The 20,797-nt window shown below is 53.6% G+C and overlaps 1 protein-coding gene across 10 annotated transcripts in view; it reads right to left on the bottom strand.

Moving 5' to 3' along the window:
- Positions 1 to 20,797, bottom strand: part of SHANK2 (SH3 and multiple ankyrin repeat domains 2) — a 552,759-nt gene that overhangs the window by 208,326 nt on the left and 323,636 nt on the right. The window lies entirely within an intron of this gene.

Raw genomic sequence — 20,797 nt, forward strand, 5'->3', positions numbered from 1 at the left:
CTTCTCTTTGCAAAGAAGACCTAAAACTCAGAGCTTCTTTCCAGAACCCAAAGGAGCCCAGTGCACGCTCCTGGGATGTCGGGGCCCCCCTTCTGCCTGGTACCACAGGGCTGAGGTTGGACCCCTCCCTGTATCTCACCCAGCAGCTCCCTCGGCTCCAGTTAGCACCCAGGACTTCGGGATGCCTCTGCTCTCCGTGTAGAGACCCGGTCTCTCCGGCGGGCTCTGTGTTCCTTCCTGGGAGGACCCAGAACCTCTCTCAAGTCCCATTCACATGTGTCACAACCAACAGGTGTGTGCGTCAGGGTGTGTGGGGTTTCCCAGAGTCTGAGCTGCTCACGGGCACACACTCGCGTTCCCGTCTCTGACGCTTCCTCCCTGGCACCCAGCACGGGCTCAGTTCTCAATGGGTATCTGTCCCTTGGGTTTAATAAACAAACCAGAGTTACGTGCAGGAGTCACTGACCCAAATGTCTCCAGGCAGGCTGTGTGTAAAGGAACAGGCATCAGACAGTAGGGAGCGGTGGGGTCTGGGGTCAACGGAATCTCAACAGTGTGCAAATCCTACTTTCCAGGAAAGCTCTGTTCTTTCTGAAAGCAGCTGCAGGTAGAATCGGGCTCTGGGCACCACCTTGCAAGCTGCAGGGGCCCTGGCAGTGTTCTCACGGGGGGGCAGTCTTGTGTCCTGGGGCTGGTTTGGAGGTCCTCTACCCCAGTGCTGGAAAGTACTGTGAGCACGTGCCAACTGCAGGAGGACGGATCTCTGAGCTCAGATCTACATTCTTGTCACACGAGACACGGGGTTTTGGGCGTGGATCAAACACACACTGGATTCTCCAGAAATGCCAGCACCTTCAACATTAAGTGAAGAATATCCTTTGTTCATCTGGAGCCTTTCCATGATGCGCCACGAGTCCCCAAACCACACCCCTAGCGGCGGGGACCCTCAAGGTGTGTAAGCATATCAGGCGGCGTCTGGGGCGATCATGGCACCTCCCTGAGCAGAAGCATCCATCTAACTACTGTTTTCCGGTCTGCTGGCCCCGGAGCACGCACACACCGAAATAATCCTGCACCGTCACGGGGCCCTTTCGTACCTCCCTGCCACCCCGGTGGGGATGTGTGCCCCCTTTGGTACCCTGTCTCCCTCCCACCCTTCTGCACCCTGGGAGGGGGGTAAGTATGGACACTGCATTTCCCAGACCCCTTTGCGAGGACAACAGTCAAAGGGGTTCTGGTGAGGAGACCCTGGTGCCAGGCTGCAGGGAGGTGCCACTGCCCTGGTGTCCTTGGCGGGAAGGTGCTGCTCACCCCGAGGAACGCCTCTTGGCTCTCTTCGATCCCCTAACCCAGGGGCAGCGGAGGCATCTTGCCATGACCCGTCTCTGGGTGGCATCACCTGCCCCTTTCTCTTCCTCCAGCCCTTCCCGTACTTTTTTTCCTTTTAATTTGGTTGCACCGGTTCTTAGTTGCGGCAGGCGGTCTCCTTAGTTGTGGCATGTGAACTCTTAGTTGCAGCATGCCTGTGGGGTCTGACCAGGGATTGAACCCGGGCCCACTGCACTGGGAGCGTGGAGTCTTATCCACTGCGCCACCAGGGAAGTCCCTCTTCCCGTACTTTTAACATTTTTTAAATTTAAAATGTATTTTTTATTTTTGGCTGCGTTGGGTCTTCATTGCTGCTCACGGGCTTTCTCTAGTTGTGGCGAGCGGGGGCTACTCTTCATTGTGGTGTATGGGCTTCTCACTGCGGTGGGTTCTTTTGTTGCAGAGCACGGGCTCTAGGCGTGCAGGCTTCAGTATTTGCAGCACACGGGCTCAGTAGTTGTGGTGCACGGGCTTAGTTGCTCCGCGGCACGTGGGATCTTCCCAGACCAGGGCTCGAACCTGTGTCCCCTGCATTGGCAGGTGGATTCGTAGCCACTGCGCCACCAGGGAAGTCCCCCTTCCTGTACTTTTGAAACCAATTTCCCTTATTCCATTCTCTGTTTGAAGCACCTGCAGAGGTGTTGGTTTTTTCCTGACTGGGCATTGGTTGATAAAGGGTGTGATATTATTTTTTTGGAATTAGGTGTATTGGGGGTTTTTGGGGTAAGAATTTCATTTAAAGAGAAAGGGATCCTCGCACATAACTGTTTTTATAAATGGGTGCATCATGCTTCTTAGAGCTGGGAGACTGAGAGCTGCTGTGAGAGATGGTTTCTGAAAGGATTGAGAAGCACTGAGCCAGAAATACAAGTCAAAACCTCACCTCCCAACCCAGCCGTACCTCAAAGGCTCACGGCACATTAACCTGGGGAGTTATTCCAAGAATCTCTTAGCTTCAAAGCAGGACCGATGACAGGAGAATTGGCGGCAGGATACAATGGGCTCTGGAAGACTCTAAGCCTCCTGACAAAACAGGTTTGGAATAACCAAAGCTTTCCAAAGGACACCAGGTAGAGAAAAACCCCACCACTAACACTGGAGAAGCCCCAGCTCGCACTTTTCTGTTTGGTTCCTACTTTCCTTCTCTTGATATGACATTTTACGAAGTACCACCAGACCCCATGTGGGGTTAAAAAATATGCTAATGGTCTCCATGGCAGAGACACTGTTAAGTAGCCCTGCGGATCCCACCTCCCAGTGAGATTCCCTCCATGTGAGTGTGTGTAGGGGGACCTAGGACGTGCCTCTAACTGGCAGGATATGGCAAAGGGGACAGGGTGTGTGCGATCACACGACTCTGTCATTTATGAGATTGTGGCGCCTTTCTCACTGCGTCTCTGTCTCTTGCCGGTGGGACGAAGCAGGTGACCCTCTTGGGGAATCCCACCTGGGAGGAACTGGGGGTGGCCTCTGTCTGCTGAGAGGGGCCCGCAGCCTCCAGCCAGCAAGAAACGGAAGGACTCAGTCCTACAAACCCAGGGGGCTCAATTCTGCTGACAGCCCGAGACGGCTTGGAAGGGATCCTTCCCCAGTCAAGTTTCCGATGAGGACACAGCCCAGCCACCATGCTGAGCAGAGGAGCCAGAGGCACCAAGCCCAGGCCTGACCCACAGAAACCGCGAGCTCATACGCGCACGGCGCAAGCCTCTCAGTTTGCGGTAACACTGTCATGCAGCAACAGCGTTAGAGTTCAGAGCCATAGCAAGTATCTGTACTTGTGTAACACGATACAGCCATTCTGCAGGTGAGACTGTCCTAGACTCGACTAAGCACAGACACGAAGGAGGCAGACAATGCACAAACAGCAAATCTAAGAGAGGAACAAAGGGAAGCATCTCCAAATGGTGGTTTGTTGAGCAGCTGCAATGGGCCAGCTGTCCCCTCAGTGCTGTTCTGAGCACACTGGGGTCGCACACAGAGCCTTCTCACGGCTTAAGCCCCAGCCCGGGCAATGGACGCGTGGAAAAAACCTCAAACTCACAGCCAACCCTGGACCCCTCGTCGAGAGGTTATTATATAATAACCCAAAGGTTATTCATACACTTGGTCAGTGAAGGAAGATCCAGTCGGGGAGTGGTTTTTGGTGTGTGTGCGTGCACATGTGTGTGTGCATGCGTGTGTGTGTGTGTGCATGTTCATGAATATGCACAAACTTTCCCAAGAACTATCACTGCCAGAAGAATCCCTAAGCAACTTCCTCAGAATCCTTCTGGATCTTAGCCGGGCTGTCTTCTCCTTTAATCTCCTAACATTTCCTTTTAGAAATTCAGACGACACGTAATTCAGAGGATTCAAGAGGCTGGAATTTCCCCAAGAAAGCATGGCGACCAGATGGCTGCTGCTGACCACCCCACACAGAGTTGTGCTGGGGCCCCTGCGGTCAGGACGAGTCTGGGCAGCCCTGGGTCCAAACACCAGCCCGGAAGTGGCAGGAACCCAGGCTAACTCTGGGTTCAGAGAAGCCACACACTCAGTGTTTGGGAGTGGAAACCTCTCAAGGTCTACGGATGATCAGGTGGTGAACACTGGTCAGGAGGGGGCGGCTTGTGTGTTTATGTCCACGAACCCCCATGGGGCAGCTGTCCAGAGAAAATGAGAGATAGAAAGAAAAGCCTCCATGATAGTAAAAACCAAACCCAACACAATTTCAGTCCAAAGGTAAGGAAACCAACACCTGCTGAATGCTGGCTATTATCATCAAACCCAACTTGAATCTGCTCGTCCGCTCAATAGAGCCCATCTACTGACACAGGCTTGTGGTTAAGGAAAGTGCAGCGTTTATTGCAGGTGTCAACCAAGGAGAACGGGCAGCTAGTGCTCAAAGGACTCGAGCTCCCCAGTGGCTTTCAGGGAAGGTTTTTTAAAGACAGGGTGAGGGAGAGGATCTCGGGGTGTGTGATCAGCTCATGCACAATTCTCTGATTGGCTGGTGGTGAGGTAACAGGGTGATGATTTGGGAGTCTCGGTCATCAACCTTCTGGTTCCAGGTGGTCTGGGGTCTATGTGCTTGTGGCCAACAGTTTCCATCTGGTGGGAGTCTGGTTTCTGTAAAAACAACTTAGGGGGGCTTCCCTGGTGGCGCAGTGGTTGAGAATCTGTCTGCTAATGCAGGGGACACGGGTTCGAGCCCTGGTCTGGGAAGATCCCACATGCCGCGGAGCAACTAGGCCCGTGAGCCACAACTACTGAGCCTGCGCGTCTGGAGCCGGTGCTCCGCAACAAGAGAGGCCGCGATAGTGAGAGGCCCGCGCACCGCTATGAAGAGTGGTCCCTGCTTGCCACAGCTAGAGAAAGCCCTCGCACAGAAACGAAGACCCAACACAGCCAAAAATAAATAAATAAATTAATTTAAAAAAAAAAAACAACAACTTAGGAATGTGGATCAGACATTGGTTTCTAGGTCCTTCAGGGAGGACGTATAGGTCCTGCCGCTCTGCTACACCGCTGATCTATTGTTTAAATTGCTACCAGCTCTCCTGCTGGATTGCTGTTCTTTGTTTCTACGTGGTCTCACTCCTCTGATCATTAACCCTTGGGCCAGACTTTCTGAAATTCAGGGAAGGTTCAGGAGGCTGAAGTTTTTATTTAAGCGAGAGGAGAGGAATACGCAGGGGTCTGTTACTGAGAAAAGCTGGTCCAGGGATTGATCGGTTTCACTACGTGTCATGAGCTTTCATAGATAAGAAAGGAAAAGGAAAATATTATGTTTTAGGAAAATACTATGTTTTGTGAAAATGGTGCTTTAAAGCTTGATTCTTTGGGGGGAAAATCCTGAAGCTCATTTTAAGACTCTCATTAACCTAAGTAACACAGGCAAAAATGAGTGCTGTAGAGTGTACTAAAGGGAGTGATTTTTTTTTTTTTTTTTACTGTGAAATTTCAGTGAGTAAATGTTTTCCTACAAAATTCATAAATGCCACTAACACCCCAAACCAGCAACATTTAACTTATCTGCATCTGGTTCTGTGTCATATTTAACACGAATCATATTGCAACATTTGGGGACTATTAAAAACTGAGTTCGCAGGAGGAATTTCCTTGGATATCAGGGTAGGAACAGAGAGGGCTGAGGGCTTGTCAGTATGCAGCGGCCCGGAATGACACCCCTCCAAGGCCTTTGCCGGCTGCCGTATCTCCGCTGCCACCAGATGGCTGGAGCTCCGAGCTAACGGGGTCAGAGCGAGGGCCTGATGCCTGAAAAGGCTCATCACGGGGCTGAATCACTCCGACCTGTGGGCATATTCACACGACCTCACCCCGAGGCAGGCCACTGTCCCACGTGGGCGTGGCGTGAGGGGATGCGTCAGTATCAGCTTCAAAGTCTCAGTATCAACAACAACAGTGAGCAGGGTCAGTTCCTGGGGCCCACTTCCTGCCAGCATATGGCAGGCACCCTATGTATTAATTCCCCATCTTCACGGATTCTCCCATCATCCTCTGCAGACGACTGAAGTGAATGAAAAGATACCAGAGAAAGCGTGGGGAACACGCAGGGCCCTCCAAAGCTGTAGCATCTGTGCCCATCTTCACAAGCACCCAAGGCGGGCTTGTTCTTATAACCGGTCCCATCTGACAGTTGACGTGGCCACCTCCAAGGGCCACATGCCCATGTGGGCGGGTGCGAAGGCGCCCGGCAGTGGCGGGGCTGGGGCCCAACGCAGGCGTGCTGGTCTCAGCTGCACGCATTTTCTCCAAGCTCAGCCGAGCTTCTCAGAGCTGTACTTCTTTCAAGTATTTGGAGGGCTTTTAAATCTCTTTCCCAGCCTGCCATGGTGCGTGCCTCTTCTCCAGTGAAATCTTACCCAGATTCTAACATACAAAGCAGTTGGAGGCGGAGGCCCACTCAGCTCCCATCAGCATCTTGGAGGGGCCTGGGCTCCCTGAGGCTGGTGGAAGCTGGGGGTGAAGGGCCCTCGGCTGTCTCTGAGGTAGGGAGAGCAGAGGTCCAGGAACCAGATGGACTCAGACCCCTGCAGTCAGCGACGTCCACCCACCAGGGCTTCGTGAAGCCCCATGTGCCAGGATCTGGGCAGGGGCTGGAGATGCAGGGTCTTGGCCCTGAAGCAACTCCCATCTGGTTGGGACCAGGGCTTGACCAGAGGTGCGAACAAAGCCAGTGGGAACCAACAGGCAGGAGCAAGCGTCTCTGTCTGTGAGGCTCACAGGAAGTTTTCAGGAAAGAAGAAATTAAGATTACCCGGGATGGCAGGTGGCAGTCGACTGCAGTAGACTGTTCGCGAAAATAGCTGCAATTATTCCCCTCCTTGTATCCACACCCACTTGCAATGTGACTTTGAAGTCTTTCCATGGAGAGACAAGGTCTATTTGCCCAGCCCCTGAATCCCGGCTGGCCCTGTGACCTTGTCCAACAGAACATAGTGTCGGTGACACTGTCCCAGTTCTGAGTCCAGATTTCCAGAGGTCGTGCCTTTTCTGCTTGTCCTGAACGCTGCACAGCCGCCGTGCCAATAAGCCCGGGCTAGCCCGCTGGACCATGAGACCAGTGACCCAGCATCCCTGCCAACTTGCTGGTTGTTTACCAACTGCCTCTACAGACACAAGAAGGCATCTAGTGAGAATGGCAGACGCTCCCAGCAGAGCCCAGCCAAACTTGCTGATGTACATAGTCATGAGATAAATGGTTATTGTTTTGAGCCACTAAGTTTGGGGGCAGTTTCTTATGCAGCAACTGCTGACTGCTACATTAGTTACCTGACTTTCGGCAAGTCACTCCATCACTTGGCGATGGTTTCACCATCTAACTGGAGGAGACAAGTCTTGCCCCCTTCATGGAGCAGTGTGCAAGAGTCACATGGGTAACTGCAAAAAAGCGCACTGCGAATTTTAAAGTGCAAGGCAACCGAGGGGAGAAGTTATTAGCGTTAGAAGGATGGTCTGGAAAACTTGGTGCGGGTGGTTGGCTAATGCTTCATGTATAAACTGCCATGTTGAATGTCTTTTTCCAGAGAATGGCAGAGCTACCTGTGGGGTCTGCTGTGGGGATGCTGAGTCTCCACTGACTTCTGGGTAGTTTCCAAGGCTTTCTTGTTGCTAAGGTGGTAGGTTATGTGCTTTATGATGGAAGAGGCACCAGGAACAGCAGCCAGCATCCTAGGAGCTGGAGTCGTGGAGAAGGTGCTGGATTCTGGCTGCATAGCCAGAATCATTGCCATTTCGTAGTTTATGCCCTTGGACAAGAGTGTTCCCCTTGCTAAGCTGTTCCCACGTTTGTAAAACGCATGCCGCCGTCCCAGCTCTGCACCCCACGAGGGGCAGGTATAAGGCGGAGATGAGAAAACCCAGGTCAACGTTTGGGACCACCCTGAGTTATGACTCCACGTAAGTGACCTCCTGAGGTCCTAGGAAGATCAGCTGTGCCCACAGACATTCAGCTGGAGGCCCGGCGGAAGCAAACTTCTTTTCCACCACACCACCCTATGGAGGTCGTGGGCTGTTCTCCATTTCTGTGCATGAACAAAAGGAAACCTACAAAGCAACAAGGCGACTCTCTTCGTGGGGGAAAAGAAGGCAGAGAGGTTTTCTGACCATTTTGCCGGCTGACGTTTTTCAGAACGTATTTACAGGGCTCGATGAAGGCTTTTGCTGTGTTTACTGTTCTGTGCTGTGAGTGCTTTAAATAAAGAGTAAACGACTACGCGAGCACTCCGTGTCAGGGCAAGAACAGGCAGGTATACATGGAGCCGACACCTCCGTCCCAGCCCCCCGTTTACTATCGCCATAGAGACCGAGCCAGGCAGAGAGAGGGCAGCGCCTGGTAACCAACACAGGGAAAGATGCTCCTCGTTTGGTACCCAGCCAGTGCCCAGGGCACTCCATCTGCTTGCTGAGGACACGGGAGCGTCGCACGCCTCCACAAATGCAGATGGGACTTTGCAGGACGCGCAGATGCATCACGCAGCCTTCCTCTGGGATGAGTGAGAAGGGGACCAATTCATCCTCAGCCAGGGGGCTGGTCCGAGGCACTGTGTTTCCGGAGCGATCACGTTGAATTCATCTGGTAGAAGGCGGCCCCTCCCGACTGCCAATTAACTCAAGACAACCTGGCAGCCTGCCCCTTGCCTGTTCACCGCGCAGACTCGGATGAGTTGTCAGCAAATGTGAGTCAACTCCCAGGGCTCCAACGAACCCAGCGTGAAAACCAGGGCTCCAAGTCGCCTGGGCAGAATGGGGCCGGGCTCGTTAGCTTGACAGGCAGAGAAAATTAATTTCCACCCAATCAACACATCTGTCTGGAAACACTCAAGGCTGAAACAAACATGCACTTAGATAAGGCAGAAGCCATGTGGTTCTTGTTTTGTCTTAGATGCTATGTTGGAATGACCAGGCTACCTCCAATTTAGGCTTTCTTTAAAGAAAAACAAGTTCCAAACGCTTTTTTTTTTTTTTTTAATTTTGTTTAGTGACCAATTTTTGTGTTTCTTTTTTTTTTTTTTTAATTTATTTATTTTTTAAATTTTTATTTATTTATGGCTGTGTTGGGTCTTCGTTTCTGTGCGAGGGCTTTCTCCAGTTGTGGCAAGCGGGGGCCACTCTTCATCGCGGTGCACGGGCCTCTCACTATCGCGGCCTCTCTTCTTGCGGAGCACAGGCTCCAGACGCGCAGGCTCAGTAATTGTGGCTCACGGGCCCAGTTGCTCCGCGGCATGTGGGATCTTCCCAGACCAGGGCTCGATCCTGTGTCCCCTGCATTGGCAGGCAGATTCTCAACCACTGCGCCACCAGGGAAGCCCCAAATGCTTTTAATTACACTCACACGCTACCCCACGCACTCCCTCTGATGAAACACGATGCTCAGTGAGGTAGGGAGTGCCCCCCAGATGCACGACGGCATTGGTGCCAAAGGTCCAGAACAGGTAAATCCCAGAGGCAGGAAGTCGACTGGTATTGCCAGGGGCTGGAGGGAGGGGAGAATGGGGAGTGGCTGCTCACGGGTCCAGGGTTCCCCTCTGGGGTGATAAGAATGCTCTGGAACTAGACAGTGGTGATGGTGGTGCAATTTTGTAAATGCACCAACTGCCACAGAATTGTGCACTTTCAAAGCTCGGTTATTATAGCATGTGAATGACATCTCAAGAATTGGTACAGAAAAGTAATCGATCGCATGGGTGTCTGTGCCCCGTGGCCTAGTTTCCAGTCGTGCTCCAACATGGATGGCTTTGAGGCTTTGGGCAAGCCGGTCAGCCTCTCCACACCTCCATTTCCTCGTCTGTAACGGTACCCACCACACGCAGATGCGTGCAGCCTGCAAACAGCAAGCAGTAACTGCATCCTAGCTGCGCCTGCTCCTAGGACTCTTATTATTAATGCTGTTTGCAGCCTTCAAATCGAGCAGGACCCTATGGGGCCTTCCCAGGACAGACCCCCCTGCCCCATGTCCTCCACCTGCCTCTTGTCTCTAGGCAAACTTTAGCCAAAGATTAAATTTAATCAGAGAAGGGAGAAAATATGGAAACAAAGGAAAAGCAGTCAAACAGGACAAAATAATAATAGTTTAGCCATTAAACAAAGTCAAGGACCTTTAGTTCCTTCTCAAGGGCTCTAGATCGTATTCTGAGCCGTATCCTGTGAGCTGTCTTGTAGATACTGAAACCCACACCAGGTAGAAGAAGTTAACTACATGATGACCAGGCTGTAGCCATGACATAAGCTGCCACAATTCTGAGGACTGGCCTCAAGGAAATGGGAACAAACCGACCCTGGAACCAAAGATTAGCTGTACTTAAAACCATCAAGATGATGCCGATCACACCAATTTCAAAGACGACTGCCGGAACTGACCGTGCTGTTCTGCACGAAGCCCCCTCCCTCCGCCTGTGCGGCCCCGAAACGCCCCTCTGAAAGCTCTTGTCCCCTGATCGGCAGGGGGGAGTTGGCTTTCGGACAGGAGTCTACCTTCTCCCCAGGTTGCCGGCCTCCTGAATAAAGCAAACTTTCCCTTCTACCAACACGTCGTTTCTCTGCTCAAACCCTTGAACAGCCCCGTGGGTCAGAACAAAACCCAGAGTCCTTACTGTGGCCCATCCCTCAGTCGGATCACCCCCCTCCCCATCACGCTACAGTCACGACACTCTCCTTGCTGGTCCCGAAGCACAAGCCCCTTCCTGCCTCAGGGCCTTTGCACCTGCTTCTCCTGCCTGGAATGCCCTTACCCCACGTCTGCACGGCTCACCCCTCATTTCCTCCAGGTTGGACACCCCACCTCGGCGTTGCCATCTGTGGCCTCGCTGTACACTGCCTGCCCCTCTGCTTGCCAGCACTCCCACCCCCGACATGCGGCTTCGTCCCCCAGCGGTTGCCATTTCCCCGCCTGTTGCTGGAACCCAGCTCCTGGAACAGTGTCTGGCACACACAGCCTGCACTAGCACATCTTTGCCGAATGAATGAATCTGAGCGTCTCTGCATGTCAGATGCTGGGGATGGAGAGATGACTAAGCTAAGACGAGGCACAGGCTGGGGGGAGACAGACACGGAACAGATCATCACAACAGAGTGGGATGGGCCGCGGAGGGGAGACGTGCCGTGCACTCTGGGGGCAAACAAGAGTGCGGGCTCTCCCAGCTGGGTCTTGCAGGATGAGTAGGAGTTTGGCAGATGGACAAGTGAGGGAAGGGTATCCCAGGCAGGAGGAACAGCACAAGCAGAGACCCAGTAGTGTACAAAACTGGGCATATTTTCACAAGGCAAGGAGTTGAGGGCCTGGTATTATTGACAGTAACGATCCTTAATAACAATGAACGATTACCCTGGATCACCTTGCCAGTGTTCACTCCAGCCCCGAGTGGTGATAGAATGACCATCTTCATTTTCGACAAGGACAGTGAGACTTTGAGAGGATCCATCCCTTTCTGGAAGCTTCATAACTGTTGGAAGTAGAGCTGGGATTGAAAGCCGGGGCCTGAACTCCTGGCCACCACGGGGTCTGCAAGTGAGGCCGCCACCCACTTTGTCACTAAAGTTCTGTTGGGACACAGTCACCTCCTTTCACCACGTACTGTGTGTGGCTGCTTTTGTGCCATGATGCAAGGGGGTAGCTGCTCCTACCCACCCTGCCCTTGAAGACAGATATTTACTCTCTGGCCCTTCAAGGCACAGTTCACGGAGCCCTGGCCCAGGGGATGGAGATGAGGTTGGGCAGGCAGGTCGGGGGTAGGCGGGGCCCCTGGTGTGGGGTCCAGGCAGGAGGGCTGGGGAAGGGGGAGGTGTGGGAAGGGGCTCAGGGTGGGGAGCAGGGGCTGGAGGAGGAGAAACACAGGCTCTCGGAGGCAGGGAGGGTGACCTTCCAGCCCTTATTACCCTGGTGCCTTTCTGGTCCTGGCCTGTGCCTGGCCAAAGGGATGGAGACAGAGTGCGGGGCTGAGTCCCTGCCACGGACATGCTCACGGCAGGAGACAGAAGGCGCAGAGGGGAGGAGAGAGGGGAGAACCAGCCAGAGCTGGGAGGTAGCGGTCAGCGGGGAGGCGGGAGGAGGGGAGGAATAGGCCGGGCAGCTGGGCTGCGGCACGGAGGCCCGACCCTACAGGGCACCGTGCATGGAGCATTTGCTAAGTGCAAAGGTATTTGAGCTGCTTGCTTGGGAATATTTTGCCTGATGCTCCTGAGAAGGTTTTGAAGCACCAGAATAATTAAAATCTGAGAGATGTTAAAGGAATATGTGTGAAGGTCACACTTAAAAGATGCATCTAGAAGCCCATGTCATGATGAGTGACAGGGAGCAAGAAAGGAGAGCCTGGGTCTCCCTGCCCAATGCAGCCACGTCCGTGGTTAGGTTGGCGAGACACAGTTGGGCTCCACTGACCTGGAGCAGAATCCCAGCGCCCCAAGGACATAGAGTCCTTCAGCTGTCCCTGCTGAGAATCTAGAGGGCGAGGGCCCAGGAGAAAGTGGGCACAGCCGGTGCTCCTGGGAGTGGCAGGGAGGGCTGGCATCGACCTTCCTGCCAGGAGAGGCTGTGGACTATGGCCTGGGTCCTGGGGGTCTTGGGGGCAACCACCTGCCCCTCCTTCTAGAGGCCAGAGGGCAGCCTGGGGATGGGCTTGTGTCAGAGAGGCGAGAAGAGGGGCTACTGGTCCTGGGGGCTTCCCAGTGACCGCCTGAGAGAAGAGGGCCCTGGGGGAGGCAGCCCAGCCAAGAACAGAGCAAACGCTGTGTGGCCAGGAACGGCAGGATATTTTAAGCAGCACAGGGAGGAATTCTGCGTTACCCTGGAGATGGGGTGGATGCAGGCTTCAGCGGCTGCAGAGCGTCTGTGCTCAGCGAGAGGCCTGTACCGAGTCTGGGCTGGCGTGGCCAATGTGATCCCTCCATCGTGGGGGTCAGTGTGCACGGGTAGAGGTGGCCGTGGCTGCCCTGGGGGTGGGCAGCTTTAAGGGCCCCTGCCCTGTGAGGGAACCTACCACCCCAGGGAACCCTGGGGTCCCTGAGCCAGCCCCAGCCCAGCATGATGGCGAGTGTGCAGAGGGAGTGATAGGGGGATGTTATCTTCTCACCTCCCTTGCCCTGGACACATGCTCCTTATGATATGGCCTCAGACTACTCTGCTGCTTGCCAGGTTCTCCTGGCCCAGGCCATTCGCCTTCCTCCGCAGTCACCAGGGCAGCCTTCAACTTCGTTAAATGCTAGTCTCGTCATCAGAGGCCCCCTGAGGCCCCACCAAGCTGGACCCAAGCTGGCCCATGTCTGAGGCTCTTGGGTAAGTACCCAGCTAAGCCTGGTAGCAGAGGAATGACAGAGGCCCCTGGCCAGGAGAGGTGGGTGCTCAGCTGGTGACCTCAGGCAGGTTTGAAAGCTTGTGCTCCCAACTGTAAATTGTCACTGGATGTTTCTCCAATAAGGAGGAAGGTACTGCTGGCAGATGTGATCTTATCTGGAAAAGAAGTCTTTGCAGCTGTTAAGGATCTCGAGATGGGATTGTCCTGGGTTACCCAGGTGGGCCTTAAATCCAATGACAAGTGTGCTCGTAAGGGACAGAAGAGACACAGACACACAGAGGGGGAGGCCGTGTGAAGATGGAGGCACAGGTTGGAGGGATGCGGCCACAAGCCCAGGAACACCTGGGGCTCCCAGGAGCTGGGAGAGGCAGGAAGGATCCTCCCCTGGAGACGTGGAGGGAGCACGGCCCTGGGACACCTTGATTTCAGACTTCCAGACTCCAGACTGTGAGAGAATCAATGTCTCTGCCCAGCGTGTGGTCGTTCGTCATGGCCGCCCCAGGACACCGATGCAGAGAGCAGCATTTACTAAGAGTGTCATCGGTCCCAGGCACATTCTAGGCGCTTTACAGGCAGGACTTGCTGGGCGGCTACAAAGCCCTTCTGAGCCCAGCAGGCATTCCCGCCACGGAGCCCATTCTCCAGACGAAGACCCCCAGGAGTCCGGTGCCGAGGACACGGCCCCAGGATGAAGGGGACTGGAGTGTGGCTCTGAGTTGCTCGGTGCTGGGCCACACATGGGACCCTGTGCACAGAGCTCCCATGGCGGGGGCAGGGCATTATCAGGGATGTCACCTGCTGAGGCAAAGTGCAACCTGGCAGGTGCCCCAGGAGCAGCTGCGGGCCTGGGTGCCCCAGGGTGAGCCTCGAAGAGGAACGGTCTGGCGGCTGCTTTATTCCACATCCTCCTACTCAAGCCTCACCCACTCCGTCTACAGAACTGGCCACTCGGCCCAACACCTGGCTGTGGCCCTCGCCTACCTCCCACCCATGTCCCACCGGCGTCACTCTTCCTGCTGTTCTGCTCTTGTTCATGCAGCTCCAAGGCTGTGTCCTCAGGGACAATGGCCCTGGGCACGGACCTGTGATGCCCACTGTCTTCCTGAGTTCACAGTATCACTGAGCTTCTCCCACTCATCCTTGACACAGCCCCTGCCCCACCCTGACCCCGACACCTTGTCACTGATTGTTATGGACTGGATGTTTGTGTCTCCCCGCAATTCCTATGTCAAATACATCCCAATGTGATGGTATTTGGAGGTGGGGCCATTGCGAGTTAATTAGGGTTGGATGAGGTCGTGAGGATGGGGCCCCCATGACGGGATTAGTGCCCTTACAAGAAGAGGAAGACTTGAGCTCGCTCTCTCTCTCTCTCTCTCTGCCACACGAGGACACAGTGACACCCAGCTTCCCAGACACCCCAGCCAGAAACGCACCAGCTCTGCCTCACGCTGGGGTCTGTACTGCATGCTCCACTATGAACCCACCCGTGCCTCCCAGCAGCCCCGTGAGGGAGGTCAGACTGCACTCCCATTTCTCAGATGGCAAAACCGACTTGTGCAGGCTCACGAGGGTTGGAGTGAAGAAGAGCAGAGAGTCAGACTCAGGTCAGGAGATCCTGCACATCAAGGACCCTCAACACCAATGTCCCCGTGACAATGACGGTGTGTCTGGGGGCGGCTGAGCCTAAGGGCTCCCCAGAAAGTGACCTGGAAGGACCAGCGTCCCTGAAACGGCAGCGTGTGAACTTCCCTCTCCCTGGTATCCTGGGGACAGAGCAAACTTGTAACGGAAGCTTTCCTCCCAGACCACAGCTCCAGAGCACAGCTACTCACAGCTACTCCTTGTAGGAGAGGATGGGTCAGTGTCATGGGCCAGGGGAGCCCCAGACAGCACCCCAGCTCCTGGTACCTGTGGATCAGAGGATGCTCCAGGGGCCCTGGGCATGGAGAGGAGGAAGTGCTCCTGAGGTGGTCACCTGCCCTTCCCGGGGTCCTCCCTGAGGTGGTCACTCCCCGAGGTGGTCACCTGCCCTTCCCAAATCCTCCCTGAGGTGGTAACCCATCCTCCTGAGTCCTCCTCTCCCTGACAAAGATGCTCTTCTAGCTGGTCTGGGTGGGGAAGGGGTTGGGTGACCAACACAAGGAGACGTCTGTAAATGCTTCTTTGTGCTAACTGGCCAGAGCGGGCGGCCTGCCCCCGATGGCGGGCCTGTGCGGGGAAGCCGGCCCGGGCGGGGCTGCAGCCTCAGCCGTGCCCAGGAAGGCGAGGCCGTGATCCACCCACAGACGCTGACATCTCCAATGTTCAGAGGACTGATGCTTCTAGAATACAGGCTCTACGGGGCCAGTTTTCCTGCACACAGATGGTGAGAAGGCCCGTCACTTGCTCCTTGTCAGTAACAAAAGTTGGCACATAAATGAAAAAACAGAAAATACATTTGTTAATAAGGCTCCACAGAGAACGTGCAGCACAAAGACAAGGATGCCCAGTGGCACCCAGGGAGTGAAGAGCCCGGGTCTCCTCTGCGGAACAAGGGCGCAGGCCTCCTGGCTCCCGGGTGCCAGGAGCACCAGGTGTGGTGAATATACACAGTGGAACATTATTCAGCCATAACAACAGAAGGAAATCCTGCCGTTTTCAACAACATGGATGGACCCGGAAGACATTCTGCCAAGTAATCAGAGAAAGACCTATATACCACATGATCTCATTTATATGTGGAATCTAAACAAAACCTCATAGAAACAGAGAGTAGAATGCTGGTTGCCAGGGACTGGGGTGGGGAGATGTAGGTCAAAGAGTACCAAGTTTCGGTTATAAGAAGAATAAGGTCTGAGGATCTAATGTACAGCATGGTGACTACACTATCGTAAAATTGAAACTTGCTAAGAGAGTAGAACCCCAACGTTCTCACCCAAAAAAGACAGATACATAATGAGATAAGTGAGGCGAAGTGTATGGTAATTAACTCAGTGGGGGAATCCTTTCATGATGTGTACATACAAGAAATCCTGACATTGTACACATCTTAAATATCTTACAATTTTTTTGGGCCTCGCCGTGCATCCTGCAGGATCTTAGTTCCCCTGACCAGGGATCGAACCTGGGCCCCTGGCAGTGAGAGCACCAAGCCCTAACCACTGGACTGCAGGGAAGTCCCAAATATCTTACAATTTTATTTGCCAGTGAAAAAATAGTGCCCTTTTATTTAGCCCTAACCTGGAACGTCATCTTCACTTTGAGTGGCCTCCACGTTTGATGAAGGGCCAGCTAAATGTGTGCAAGAGATGCTGGGGCTTTCACCATCGTGATTAAAGGTCTGGAAACCCTTTTAGATGAGGAGCTGCTGGATGAACCAGGGACGTTTCGGTCGAGAAATAAAAAGTTGGGAAGGAAACATGCCAAAATGTTAACAACGTGTGTTTCTTCATGGTGGGATAACAGGTGATTTTAATTTTCTTTTTTCTAGTTTCTAGATTTTCTATGAGGAACATATTTTTAGAGAAAGAAAAACACCTCGATAAATCATAATTAAAAGATGAACTTGGTAGCCTGTTCTGTGAAAACGGTCAAGTGTTTTGCTTATGACCTCGGAAGAGAGGTTGGGCCCAATGTGTAAAAATTATCAGGAGGCACATTTGGGGTCAAGACAGACGGGACTGGCTGACCGGGGAGGTGGCCAGAAAGCAACCAGCCACAGGCCGGGGTCAGGCTGGACCAGATGAGGTCCCTTTCCACTTTTATTCTGTGACCTGAAGCTAATTTGGTTCCTGGTGTCTGTTCTTAGCTAGTTAAGGACACGGAGAGGAAAGATTCCCCCAAACCTCCCAACCAAGCAGCCAGCTGTCACACCTGAGCCCCCCTTACCCGGGGGGGACGTGCTGTATCTCAGGTAATGAGCCTAAAGCAAACCATGGGAGGGGGGCAGATCCCGGGCTTGGCCTCTCTACTATATGGAGACCCTGGACAATCACAGGACCAGCCAGACCAGGGGCTCCCTGAGATTTGGGATTTTTGCATTTGCTCACTTACTCTATCCCTGGCACCTTGAACAGCACTTGGCACGTTGTAGATGCTCAGTAAACACCTGCTGAATGTGGGCTTCTCAGAACCCCTGCCTCACATTGGTGTGAATAAAAATTTTAACATCTGATTGCTCTGGGTTCTTGGGATAACCCCTGGGAAAGGGCCCCACCCCAGGACCGGAGCATAGTAGGTGCTCAGTAAAGCTGGTTCATCTATCCTGATCTCTGCTCTGTGTTGCTGTGGCCTGGGAGTCCCCCACGCTGGGACCACCCACCCTGCACCCAAAGCCTTGGGAAACCCTCCTTCAGTGGTTAAACCCTGTCTTTTCTGGGTCTCATACATCCTGCAGCTGTAAACAGGGAGAGCCAGAAGCACCCCTCCCCTGGGGAGATGGTGTCAGAGGGCCTGGGATCGAAGGCCTCCTCCTCCTCTCCCTCACCCCCTACCGCTCTGATAGGCTCGGGCAACAGCACCAGCCGGCCCCAGTTATTTTTAATCACATGATTACCCGTCACTTAAACAGTTTAATTGGGAGCTGTGGCCCGCCTACAGCAGAGATGCTGGAGGAGACGTCAGCTGGAACACCCCGGCAGCGGCAGGTGGGGAGGGCCTTGTCCCCGGAGCCAGCCCCTTCCCTGGGGTGCTCCAGGCATCCAGAGCCAGTCTAGTACCATCATGCAGATGAGGGAGAACTAATCCCCTCCACTGAGGGGAAGCTCCTTGAGGACCTGCAGCCCCAGGGCAGGGGGCGCTCATAGGGGTTGGCCATGGAGACAAGTCGCAGCTGAAGACTCTTGATGGGCAGTAAAGTGGAGGGGACAAAGTTTATCTGCGTTATCCCTTGCTTATCTGTTCATCCATTCACCTACCCGCCCATGCATCCATCCATCCATCCATGCATCCATCTATCCATGCATCCATCCATCCATCCATGCATCCATCCATCCATCCATCCATCCATGCATCCATGCATCCATCCATGCATGCATCCATCCATCCATGCATCCATCCATCCTCCATCCATCCATCCATCCATGCATCCATCCATCCGTCCATCCATCCATGCATCCATCCATCTGTCCATGCATCCATGCATCCATGCATCCATGCATCCATCCATGCACCCATGCATCCATCCATCCATCCATCCTCCATCCATCCATCCGTCCATGCATCCATCCATCCATCCATCCATGCATCCATGCATCCATCCATCCATCCATCCATCCATGCATCCATCCATCCGTCCATCCATCCATCCATCCATCCATGCATCCATGCATCCATCCATGCATCCATCCATGCATCCATCCATCCGTCCATCCATCCATCCATCCATGCATCCATCCATGCATCCATCCATCCATCCATGCATCCATCCATCCATCCATCCTCCATCCATCCATGCATCCATCCATCCGTCCATCCATCCATGCATCCATCCATGCATCCATCCATCCATCCATGCATCCATGCATCCATCCATCCATCCATCCATGCATCCATGCATCCATCCATCCATCCATCCATGCATCCATCCATCCATGCATCCATGCATCCATCCATGCATCCATGCATCCATCCATCCGTCCATCCATCCATCCATCCATCCGTCCATCCGTCCATGCATCCATGCATCCATCCATCCGTCCATCCATCCATGCATCCATGCATCCATGCATCCATCCATGCATCCATCCATCCATGCATCCATCCATCCTCCATCCATCCGTCCATGCATCCATCCATCCATCCATCCATCCATCCTCCATCCATCCATCCGTCCATGCATCCATCCATGCATCCATCCATCCATGCATCCATGCATCCATCCATGCATCCATCCATCCATGCATCCATCCATCCATCCTCCATCCATCCATCCGTCCATGCATCCATGCATCCATCCGTCCATGCATCCATGCATCCATCCATCCATCCACGCATCCATCCATGCATCCATGCATCCATCCATCCATCCATGCATCCATCCATCCATCCATGCATCCACCCATGCACCCATCCATCCATCCATGCATCCATCCATCCATCCATGCATCCATCCATCCATCCATCCGTCCATGCATCCATGCATCCATCCATGCATCCATCCACGCATCCATGCATCCATCCATGCATCCATGCATCCATCCATCCATCCATGCATCCATCCATCCATCCACCCATCCATCCATGCATCCATCCATCCATCCATCCATCCATCCATGCATCCATCCATGCATCCATCCATCCATCCATGCATCCATCCATGCATCCATGCATCCATCCATCCTCCATCCGTCCATGCATCCATGCATCCATCCATCCTCCATCCATCCATCCATCCATGCATCCATGCATCCATCCATCCATCCATGCATCCATCCATCCATCCTCCATCCATCCATCCATCCATGCATCCATGCATCCATCCATGCATCCATCCATCCGTCCATCCATCCATCCATGCATCCATCCATCCACCCATGCATCCATCCATCCATCCATCCTTCATCCATCCATCCGTCCATGCATCCATGCATCCATCCATCCTCCATCCATCCATCCATCCATGCATCCATCCATGCATCCATCCATCCGTCCATCCATCCATCCATCCATGCATCCATCCATCCATCCATGCATCCATCCATCCATCCATCCTCCATCCATCCATGCATCCATGCATCCATCCATCCGTCCATCCATCCATGCATCCATCCATGCATCCATCCATCCATCCATGCATCCATCCATCCTCCATCCATCCATCCGTCCATGCATCCATGCATCCATCCATCCGTCCATCCATCCGTCCATCCATCCATCCATCCATGCATCCATGCATCCATCCATCCATCCATGCATCCATCCATCCATCCATGCATCCATCCATCCTCCATCCATCCGTCCATGCATCCATCCATCCATCCATGCATCCATCCATCCTCCATCCATCCATCCGTCCATGCATCCATGCATCCATCTATCTGTCCATCGATCCATGCATCCATCCATCCATGCATCCATGCATCCATGCATCCATCCATGCATCCATCCATCCATGCATCCATGTATCCATCCTCCATCCATCCATCCGTCCATGCATCCATCCGTCCATGCATCCATCCGTCCATGCATCCATGCATCCATGCATCCATCCATCCATCCATCCATCCATCCATGCATCCATCCACGCATCCATGCATCCATCCATGCATCCATCCATCCATCCATGCATCCACCCATGCATCCATCCATCCATCCATCCATCCATGCATCCATCCATGCATCCACCCATGCATCCATCCGTCCATCCATGCATCCATCCATCCATCCATGCACCCATGCATCCATCCATGCATCCATCCATCCATCCACCCATCCGTCCATCCATGCATCCATCCATCCATGCATCCATCCATCCATCCATGCATCCATCCATCCTCCATCCATCCATCCATCCACCCATCCGTCCATCCATGCATCCATCCATCCTCCATCCATCCATGCATCCATCCATGCATCCATCCATCCATCCAGGCATCCATCCATCCAGTCACCCATCCTTCCCAACCACCCATGCATCCATCTCATACATTGATCCACTG

Source organism: Balaenoptera ricei, chromosome 8 (genome assembly GCF_028023285.1).
Source record: "Balaenoptera ricei isolate mBalRic1 chromosome 8, mBalRic1.hap2, whole genome shotgun sequence".
Taxonomy (NCBI): Eukaryota; Metazoa; Chordata; class Mammalia; order Artiodactyla; family Balaenopteridae; genus Balaenoptera; species Balaenoptera ricei.